Source organism: Myotis brandtii, unplaced genomic scaffold (assembly GCF_000412655.1).
Source record: "Myotis brandtii unplaced genomic scaffold, ASM41265v1 scaffold315, whole genome shotgun sequence".
NCBI lineage: Eukaryota > Metazoa > Chordata > Mammalia > Chiroptera > Vespertilionidae > Myotis > Myotis brandtii.
The window spans coordinates 1,157,637-1,163,678 of record NW_005362075.1 but is presented as its reverse complement, the minus strand read 5'-3'; the positions used below and the strand labels follow the sequence as shown (position 1 = coordinate 1,163,678).

Sequence of the window (6,042 nt, the reverse complement as noted above, 5' to 3'; positions counted from 1 at the left end):
ACCCCCCACTCCCCAGCAAAACCTATTACGAGAGGGAAATAGCGCGGTGAGGAAGGGACTGCTATGCCCAGTGGCCCGAATGGCAACAGCAAGACAGGCTCTCAGACAAATCAGGAGGTCGCCAGGAAGCCCCCGGGGGTTCATGTACCAAAGGGTCCCGTGGGGCCAGCTTCATGCAAGGCTTACAGGGTCTCCTGTACCCCCACTTTTCACTGCTGCTTCTCCCATATACGTGCTGCCCAGCCTAAAATCTCACCGTTAACACTGCATTTTTTAGGGTAAAGTATCACCTTTCCTAGAAGCTGCTCAGGAGGCAAGTCTTTAGATTCCTAAGGCTTCATTGAAGTTGATCATAGAAAGGCTTATCAATTCCCTATCCCGCCTCCTAACACTCCGGAAAAGATCACATTTAGAAAAACACCAACTGGTTTCGCCACCCATGTGCTATGTGAATGCCAGGTAGAAAGAGGTTAAAAGAGAGTGGTGCTAAATGGTTAACTGAGGCCAGACCAGGAAGGCCTAGACCTAATAACAGACAAGTCTCACAATTGCTTCTCTTATCTATATCTAAATACTGAGGCCACCGAGGCTGAGGGCCTAGCACTGGCTTCAGAGCTCTCATAGCACACAGCAATCTTCCAGAGACAAAACCATGACAACAGCCTTTAAAAATCTGTGATCATCTGCATGTCAAATGATTCTGGATGAGAAATCCTTGTGCACTTAAAATAAAAGCAATGCCGGCTTACAAACAGGCCCTGGACCTCTGGATCCCTGGGGAATTCCTGGGGCAAATACCCCAGCCCAGGCACTGAGGACGTAGCCTGTGGTTTGTGAGGGGCCAGCCACCCTCTAGGAACTGACAAGCTTTTCCAGCCTTGTGTCCTGGAGCTGCTGGCCACAGTGGCAGGCTCCAAACAGGGAGCCTGCTCATCCATCAGGGCCTCCTGGATGGGGCCGGAGACTGCTACTGTCTCCTGGAACACCTCAATGCTCAAGAGCAGGGTCAGGGTTTGGCCCTGTGGGCATCTGGGTTGGAACAATTCTTTATTACGAAGGGCTGTCCTTGTATCCCAGAGCAACTGAGTGTCAATAATGATCCCTACTTCCAAACTTCCAGGGTGATGGGGGAGTATCACGGGACCCATAGCCACATCTGCACATGTGAGGCACACCAGCAAGGACATTTACACCAGGGCTCCTCAACCTCAGTGCTACTGACATTTGGAGCTGTCACTGTAGGGCAGCGGTTCTCAACCTGTGGGTCACGACCCTTTGGCGGTCGAACGACCCTTTCACAGGGGTCGCCTAAGACCATCCTGCATATCAGATATTTACATTACGATTCATAAAAGTAGCAAAATTACAGTTATGAAGTAGCAATGAAAATAATTTTATGGTTGGGGGCACAACATGAGGAACTGTATTTAAAGGGCCAGAAGGTTGAGAACCACTGCTGTAGGGTTTTCTGTGCACTGTAGGGTTTTCAGCAGCATCCCTGGCCTCCACCTACTGGAAACCTGTCATTCGTACTGTAAGGAACATGGGAAGATTACTAAGTAATTGTTGTATAAATTATTAATCTAGGTAAGTGGGACAAGTCGACTCCAAAAGAGGGTTTTTCACATTTCTGTTCATTTTTACCTCCCCCAAATCAACTGATAGTGGGGAAGGAGAATGAAGTCTGAAAGTCAGGGCTGCATATGGCAGGAGTTCTAGAAACAATCAGCTAGCCTGCATCTCAGTCCAAAGCCGCATAGAGCAACAAGGTCACTCAATGGTCATGTTTATGTGCCAAATAAGGATAGAAAGAGATATAAAAACAAACAGAAATAAACTAGGTTCACTGCTTAGGAAGCTCAGTTGGTCCAAGGCCTCTTACCTCAAATAACTAACATAGCAGTGCCTAGCACATAGTAGGCGCTCAATAAATGTTTAGCCAAAAGAATCTCACTGGCCTCCCTGTATTTATTTTTCATAGTGGAGTGTCCCCCTAGCCCAGGGGTGGGCAAACTTTTTGACTCGAGGGCCACAATGGGTTCTTAAACTGGACCGGAGGGCCGGAACAAAAGCATGGATGGAGTGTTTGTGTGAACTAATATAAATTCAAAGTAAACATCATTACATAAAAGGGTACGGTCTTTTTTTTTTTTTTAGTTTTATTCATTTCAAATGGGCCATCCGGCCCGTGGGCCGTAGTTTGCTCACAGCTGCTAGCCGCTGAGCTGGGCCTGCCCCAGTGTGGACAGCATCTATGGGAGGGACTGTGGTGGATGAAGTGTTGACATACTAGTGGGAGGTGGGTGGGCAGCAGCCACGCCTTTGAGAGCCAGACCAACCACAGCCGCCTTGGTGGGTCTCTGGCTGTGGCCCCTCCCCACAGCCAGTAGGCCGGCAGCAGGCTCTGAACTTCCGGGTCACTCTGGCCTACTCAGCAGCTACAACTCTCACCATCTCTGGGGTAGGTGGTTATGAAAGGGTTCCCAGCTACTGCCTACTTCCTCTAGCAGATAGGCCAAGTGTCGGAGTCTTGATAGTTACAGGAAAAAGTAGCTGATCTTCCCCTTCCCCACACTCATCAGCAAACATGCAGCCATAGGCTTCTCCTGCGTGGGATCTTCTCCCCGGGCCTGGTTGGAGCCCAGCGTCCTCTCGTTATGATCTGCCAGGATTTCAGGTAGCTGTGCCCAGTTCAAGGCTTGGTATCCAGGCTACCAGGTGACCACACAGTGTCATCAGAGTAAGTTCCCGCTCAGACTTCCACCCCTCTGAAAGCGGTTTCTGCCTCCTTCACCTGTCTTCCAACACCACAAACAGGGCCCTCGGAACAGCTACACAGACATGGAATGTTCTGGAGGCCTGGGTTCGGCATCCAGGCTCTCTCCTGGGCTTGACCTCAATGCAGAGGCCTCAGGCACAGTTAGAACTTTAGTGCCCCATGAGACAAGACTGTACCGGGCTGGGGCCGGCAGAGGAGGGGCGGTCTTCCACCCCGAGGGCTTTATAATAAACCACAATGGCCCTGTCCTCGGGTCTGGGATTTTTTTGGGTTGGCGAGAGCTAGGGGTGGAAAAGTATGCAAACTGCATCCCTCCTGGCCCTTCTGGCTGTACCTGTGCCATCGCCTGCTGCAGCAGCATTCCCTTCCCCGTCTCCCTAAAGAGTGGGAGCAGGGATTGAGCCTTGCCCATCTCTACACATGCCACCGAACGGCTTGGGATACTCTGGTGAGTCAAAGAATGAACAGGAAAACTGTCCACTACATGATTTTTTTTCACAATGATTTTTTTTTTTAATTGAGGGTGGTGATAGCAAGAGGGGAAGTCCTGGAAATAGAAAGTGGGCCAGAGAGGACCACTCTTAACAACACGATAATAGTAAAGGCTGACATCCGCAGCTGCAGCTCTTCCAAGCGTCATATGTGTGTGAACTCACAATCACCCTAACAGGAAGGCACTTACTAAAATCTCCATTTTTCAGATGGGGAAACTGACGCTCAGCAATTACGCAACTTCACTAAATGACTTCCTACCCAGAAACCAAATTTCCACATTTCGAGGGAGCTTAGAGAAGTATTTTTGAAAGAAAAACTACCATCAGGGTTAATAATCGACAACATTTCTGAGTAGAGCAGCTGTTAAAACAGCATTTTATCCAACGCAAACAGTTCCAAGAAGGAAGAAAACAAAATCAAGATGTGTGACTTCAACAATCGGGATAGTTACCAACCACAAACTGGAAGGAGATTGTCGGCTGGAAAACTCCTTTTGGCAGCTCAGGGCACTGTTATCACTAAGGCCACCGCCCTCCATCCTTCCCTACATCTCAGTCCCACCAAACCACTGCCTTTGAGTCAGAGCCTCAGATGTGAAGCAGAGAGGAGAGGTGCCTGCGGCAGAAAGACTGCTTCCTTTGGAAAAAGGTGTGTGGGGAGCCTGATGCTGCCTTTGAAAGTTTCTTTTCAAGTATGGTTCAAAGAAGGCGGCTTTGCTGGTAGAAAACAGTGTTGCTCGGAAGGAACTAATCTACCAGACACAGGCACTTCAGAGAAATGTGCACAGAGATCCTGAGAAGTTCTGAATCTGAGCTCCCAACTGGGCTCTTGGAATAACATCTGCCCTGTGTCTCTGTCGAGATTGTTAGTCAAATAAATGAGGAAACAAGATAGTGGGGGGCAAGTGTAATTTCCCAAAGAGCAATCTGCTCAATGTGCCTTAGGAGCTCCCATTTGCCCCATCATCTCCTCATTAAAGCAGGACCTCTAAGCATCTTGCTGTAAACTGAGGGTACTTGAGCATTCTAAAGTATATTTCTCTCCCAATACGCTAGCATCTACTTTGCTGCTGCTTACCACCCCTGGGCCTTTGACCCAGGACACTAAATTAAGGGAGATGGAATGTGCTGGTGGTCCTCACCCCCAGCAACCTGTTACCCCTGGCCTCAGCCGAGCCAGGCTTTGGCCTTTTTTTTTTTTTTTTTTTTTTTAAATTTAGCTGATTGCTCAAGGCACAGCTGACAGGCACTTCCATCAGACGGTCTCTTCACTATTTAGTTTTAAACTGCCAGGCAGTTGTACCAGTCAGCTCTTGAGAATGCACCCTCCTTTTTAACCTCAGTCAAATAAAAACAAGGAGAGGGAACAACCTACCACTTTAAAGAGCATGTTATGACCCAAGGGCACACAGAAATGACCTGATTTCTTTTCCCAGCTCTGCCTCCATCTAGCTGTGTGGCTTTGGGCAAATCACTTCTCTCCACTGTGCTTCAATTTTGTTGTCTGTAAAACGGAGGATGAATTGGATAACTTATAAGATCCAGGAGCCACCACTTACTGGTAGAGTTTAGAATATTAAACATTCCTGAATTGCTCTGTGACATGTCACTTTCTCCATAAAGCTCAGTAAGATAGTGCATGGCATGAGTTTGAAGGATGAGCAAAGAAGCAAGCCACCTCAAGAGGTGGTTGCTAGGTGGTGGGCTAGGCTGGGGCTCAGTCCCAAGAACCAGTCTTCATAGGAGGAACCATTCAAATGTGACCATCAGGGAAACTGCCAGAGCACTGAGGTTTTCAATCTAGACACGTCAAGCCACTGTATGGGTTCTCTGCTTCACAAGAAAAAACTGGTTGTGAGCTGAAGACAGCCAGGCAAGGCCTTTTCAAGATGTATCATTTAGTGGGAAGTAACAGCAATTTCCATGTCTGTGAGACAGCCAAGGGGCTGCCACGAGGCTCCTGGTTCACTTCTACAACAAAGATTCCTTCCTGGGACAATCTGTGTGGTGTGTTGTGAATCCAGAGACCCGTCTGTGGATGTGTATGAGAAAAAGGAGGTGAGGGAAAAGATACCTGCCTATGTGAAGCGTGAGTTACGTACGCTCCCAAGCCATGTGGAAATGGTGGTTTTCTACTCAGCTCTGGGTCTGGCGTGCCATGTGACCTCTGGAAAGACATGTCCACTGGCTGGGCCTCAGGTCGCTCTAGAAGCATGTGTGTCTGAGGTGGGGACTCGGTCCGCGCTGGGGTTCTTTAATTTGAATCAGCTTTAACCTGGTTCTCTGACTCACGTCCTGGGGTGTTCAAAGTGAGTCTGCTTCATCTTGAATTAAAATCACAGGGGCACAGGGAGGACTGGGGGGCTGTACAAAAGAAGGAGGCCCCAGCAGCTGGGTGCCAAAATCACCCAGCAATAAAATATTGGAAGATTCCAGAACAATGTGTCTGGGCAACTTTAAATTAAAATACCCTGTTGCATTTCTAAAGCAATTCTAAATTGATAGGCCTTCAATTATTGGACTACAGATGATATTCCTTGCCAGGCAGTTTCTCCTCGGACCAAGCTGAAATAACGCAAGTGGGTATTTTATTGCTGATGGGATGGAAGTCCAGGGACAGATAGGGGTGAGACCTCCAGCAAAAGTTGGCATGGCATTCCCAGGCCCCATCCATCCCTGCCACAGGCTCTAGGGCAGTGGTTCTCAACCTTGGCTGCACATTAGAATCACCTGGGAATCTTTTTAAAATCCTGATTTCTGGGCCTCATC

At 48.4% G+C, this 6,042-nt stretch overlaps 1 protein-coding gene across 19 annotated transcripts in view; it reads right to left on the bottom strand.

Annotated features, from left to right (window-relative positions):
- Window positions 1-6,042, bottom strand: part of TLE3 (transducin-like enhancer of split 3) — a 45,848-nt gene that overhangs the window by 27,611 nt on the left and 12,195 nt on the right. The window lies entirely within an intron of this gene.